The following is a 4,799-nucleotide window of genomic DNA, read 5'->3' on the forward strand; positions in this document are numbered from 1 at the left end:
TTTTCATTGGATGTGTGCGCTTTTTCCTGGGTACCAGGCTTCAGGCGGTCACGTTCCCGGAGCCCGAGCCGCTGCCCAGGCTGGGCACCCGGGCAACCAAGAACAACGCGTGCGCTTTTCGGAGGCTCCCAGCGCGGCCAGGCAGGGACGGGCGCGCTGCGCGCTGGGCCGCTCCGGAGAGCTCCCGCTCCGCCCCCGCCGGAGTCCCCGCGCGGGCTTCTTTAGCCCGCGGCGCGCTGACTCACTCAGCACCCGGCGGCTGCAGCATCCGCCCGCCGGCCCCTCTGGCGCCGGCGCCACCGCCCCTCGCCTGGGCGGTCTTGGCCGCCCCCGCTCCCGCCTTGCTAGCCAGGCGGTGCACCCGAGCCGCCAGGAGGAGAACTGTTGTCCGGGCCTGCGCCCCGGCCGGCCGCACCCTGGGGTCAGACCCCTTCATTGGGACCACCCGCCCCCCGGCCCGATTTGTCCTGCGGCCCGTGGAGGGCTGGCTAAGCCAAGAACTCTGAGTCACTCTGGGGAGGCACGGTTGGCTGCTTTGGAATGCGGGGTGACCGGGGACACACTGCCACTTGCTCTCACAGCCATCTCCACTCAGCCTCCCCCCTACACACACATGGGCAGGCGCTTTCAAAGTCACACTCATGTTCTCCAACACTCACACCTGCACTGAACACCCTCACACACAACCAGAATCCCATGCATACAACACTGACACAGAAGTCCATGCACACCTTCAATCATATGACACAGGAACTCACTCGTGCATACACAGATAGACATGAGACCAATGCACACTGCTATGGGCACGGAGTCTGCCCCACACACTCCTGGCTAGAAAGGGCCACCCCCCACTGAGCTCTTTTTTTTTCCCCACCTTGGGCCCACTGAGCTGCCTGTCCAGCTTTGGAAGTGACCCCACTCTGTGCCATCGCCTGCAAAGGCCACTGGTTAGTAGGTAGACCACGCAGGCATGAATGAATGAAAAGCCTTTCTCCCTGCAAGTGCTGGGGCCTACAGTTGGGCGCTTCCTGGCTGCCATCACTGTGTGACCTTGGGCAACTCACTTACCCTCTCTGTTTCAGTTGGGTAGACCCCCAGGATAAAATAACACAAGCTCTGGCTCAGAGCTGTGAGCATTTCACGGGGCAATGATGTACGTCCGTGCTTGGCACATGGTGAGCACTCAGCACAGTTCAGCTGTTTAGCATTACTGTGTTATCACCGCCCCGAAACGGAGGTTTTGATTTTCGCCTCTGGTTAGGAAGGAGTGTGTGGGGGAGAGCAGCATCCTTTGGCCAGAAGAGCTCTCCCACCTTCCTTCACCCGAGGCTGGAAGCCCCGCCATTCCCTCAGAAGAGACCCACCTCTGCTGGAGAGGAAATTGACCACAGGACACAGAAGCCGGCACCGGCTCTCGGACTGCAGGCCACCTCTGCTCCCGGAGGCTTATGCAGGCCATCCAATGTCTTCAATTTACTTCTACCAGAGACACGAGGTGGAGGTGTGTCTGGACTCTGCATCAACCTGAGTTTTCTGATTGTTTTGGGGCGGGGACTGCTGGACCGAGTCTGGTTTACAACAGAATAGGGTCCAGGGCGTTGGGGCTATGGAAAAGGCGAGGGGTCGCGCCAGTCCAGTGTCCCTTGGCAACTCTGCATTGTTTTCCCGGGCTAGCGAGGCCTGGGCTGCAGCCCGATGACCCACTCTTCTGGGCTTCGCTAAGCAACCGCCGCCTGACAGCCCCCCACCAAGTCCCCCTACTCCCACCACCCCATCTCAAAATTCCATGTTTTTTTTTTTTTCTGGAGTGCCAGAAGCGGATGCCAGCCTTCCTCCTGCGTTCACTTGTGCCCTCCCCTCCCTCGCGCGCACTCCCCTCCTCCCGCCCGAAACCAGCGGGGAGAGACGGGGCAGTAAATTGGCTGGTGTCGAGGATCTGCAGCAGACAAGATGATTAAGAGGCCTACGCCGGAGCGCCCGGGGCAGGGAATGTCAGCCTAAGTTGGAATCACGCAACAGGCCTTGGCATGAGCAGAGCCTGGGAGCCAGGAGGGCGGGCGGCCCCAGCTCCGGGGTGGGCCGAGGCCCCACAGACTCGCCGGAGTCACCGAACCTGGCACCCGGCGGCGGCGGGGTCGGGCCGGGCCACGGCGCTCCTTCCCTCGGGGAGCCCGCAAAGCCGAGGGCAGGCGGGTTGCAGGGGCCAGGGGAAGGGGGCGTTTCCGCAGACAAGGAGAAGGGCAAAGAGAAGGGATCGCGGAGACGCGCCCGCGTCCCAGAAGCGAGGGGGCGGGGAGGGGGAGGGGTGGGCGAGAGGAGAGACAAAGCGCGGCTCGCGGAGGCGGGGGCCGGCTCCAGCCCCGCCGGGGGCAACGCGCTGGCAGCCGTTCTCACAGCCTCCCCGCCCGCCCGGAGACGCGGAGCCTTGTGATCAGCCCGCCGCCGCGCAGACCCTCTCCCCCCGCGCCCCACTGCGCTCCCCCAAAGCGCGAATGAAAAATGGAAATGGGAAGCCGCGATCTCGGCTCCCTACGCTGGGAAACCAGCCGCGCTCGGAACACACATAAATCTTCATTGTAATTCCCTTCCATTTGCTCCAGTAAAATATCGGGCTGGAGACAGGATATGACAAGCGCTGGGAAGCAGTGGGGGAGGGAAGCCGAAGAGAGAAAGGTGCCCGGCTCTCTCCGCTCCACCCTCTGGCGGGGCTCTCCGCACCGGGGCTAAGCGCCCGCTCTGCGGGGCCACCTGGCCGCCCTGGCCCTCTGCGCCGCTTCACGGCCCCTGGCCCCCAGTCCCGCGCGCGAGGCCTTCGCCTGCCACGCCGCACCCGGCCAGGCGCGGTGCTAGGCTCGGATTCCCGTCGCCTGGCCCGCGGGCTCCGGGTTGTGGAGGGCAGAAAAGAGAGGGAACGGATCCCGGGCCTAATCAGCCCTGCCGCATGCAATATGGGACCGTTTAGGACGCTTCCCCCTCGGCCTGCTTTCAGGATCACTGGTGAAAATTGTGAATATCCGTCCTGTGTAAGGATTTCCGAGGCTGCTGGGGCGACTTTAGGGAAGTATCAGGTTTAGTGGGGGCGGAGAGCTTTGTGCACAAACACTTCTGTCTTGGGAGGCTCGGAGGGCGAGCGGCAGAGGGAACAGATGATTCCCTCAGCGGTTAGGGGCCCGCCAACCCCCAGCGGCGTCCTGGAGCCTTGCCTTCCAAAAAGTCCTTCTGACGGACACTAAGTGGACGCAGCTCCCCGACTCCGGGCGCCCCCCCCCCCCCCCCCCCCGGCACTCGCTCAAAAGTCACACACCGGCTTCTTTCCCTCCAGGGAACAGCGACCACCAGTGGCTTTAACCTGTTTCAGGGTCAGAGACTCCTTTGAGAATAAAGCTACAGATCTTTTCCTAAAATAAAGACACGTTCCTTTTAATTAGACCTTGAGGCCCAGAGTCCTGCAAGCGGTTAGGTGGGGAGCTATCCTGGAGGCCGCTTTTCGCACACTCCCTAGGCGCCGGAGATCACTGGGGATTTTTCATAGGGTTCGGACACTCAAAACAATCCCGGGGCATCTTCTCCCCTCTCTGGTCGTCCTTTCCTCCCCACCAGGCATCTGCTGGGCAAAACGCCCCCTCCCCCCCCCCCACCACTGCAAGCGGATGCAGAGGCCCCTCACCCGTCCCCCCAATCCCCCCCCCCGCGGGAGTTCCCTCCCTGGGACCGGCTTGGCAGTGATTGCCACATTACAAGATGTTACATTCCGCCCCGGGGCCTGGGGCTGGGAGGGGCGGGGGAGACGCTCTGTTTCAGAGAGAGCAGGCGGGTCTTGGAGGAGCAGCGGCGCGGCGCCTCGGCGTGAGAGCCCAGATCCAGTCTGCAGACAGACCTCCTAACACCCCCTGGCAGCACCAGCCTCCCGCTCTCTCTACCCGGCCAGGCGCAGACCGACGGGGTCGTAGAGTTTGCGGGCTGCGTGGCCGCGTTCCTGGGTCGCTCCAGGGGCCCGTTTGGAGGTGCCCAGAACTCTCGGTGCCACCCGCTGCGTCCCGGGTCGGGTCGCGCCTCCGCTCTAGGAGCTGGGGGCCGAGGGTTGAGCGTGGAGCCCGGGAAGGAGGAGAATGGGTCCACAGACTGGGCCGGGGCGCCGGGCAGAGACAGGATTACAACTAAGGGGCAGAAGAGAACGAGGCATGCAAAGAGCCCCGGCTCGGAGCGCGCTCGGTGATCCCAGGGGGCTGACTTGGGCCCGCACGGCGCTAACATGGCGGGCTTTCCGCTCCCGCCCCGCCCCTCCCGACTGTGGTCTAGGAGTCTTCGACTCCCCAAAGGGGAAATCTTCGCCCCCGGGACCGTGGGGAGCTGTGGCCGAAGAGTGCGACTGAGTCCCGGCCGCTCCTGGGGGCCGCGCGGGCGGTGGCGTCGGGTGCCCGGCGCCGCCGCCTCCCCTCGGCTCAAGGGCAGCGCCCGCCCCGCCCCTCCCTCAACTGCCTGGCCTCGGCTTCTTAAAGTCGCAGGGTGTCTCAGTGCCCGAGACAAGCGCCGCCCAAGTGGGCAGAGTGCTGGGGGCGGAGGGGCCCTCGGTCTCGGGACAGTGGAGACAAAAGAAGGGTCCAGGCAGGCGCAGGGCAGGCCCGGGGGACCCTCAGTTCCTTTCATTGTCATGCCCCCACCCAAGTAGCGGGCTGTAGTCGGCGGCCGCGGGCGCGCTCTCCCGGGGGGCTCGCCACCTGGCACTGACAACCGCAGTCGGCCGGCCCCGCAGCCCGCACCTTCACTGCGCCGTCCCAGCCTGGCCGGATTCTGGAGGA

This window comes from Oryctolagus cuniculus, chromosome 3, assembly GCF_051225735.1.
Source record: "Oryctolagus cuniculus isolate XC-2025 breed Fujian yellow rabbit chromosome 3, ASM5122573v1, whole genome shotgun sequence".
In the NCBI taxonomy this organism is placed as follows: Eukaryota; Metazoa; Chordata; class Mammalia; order Lagomorpha; family Leporidae; genus Oryctolagus; species Oryctolagus cuniculus.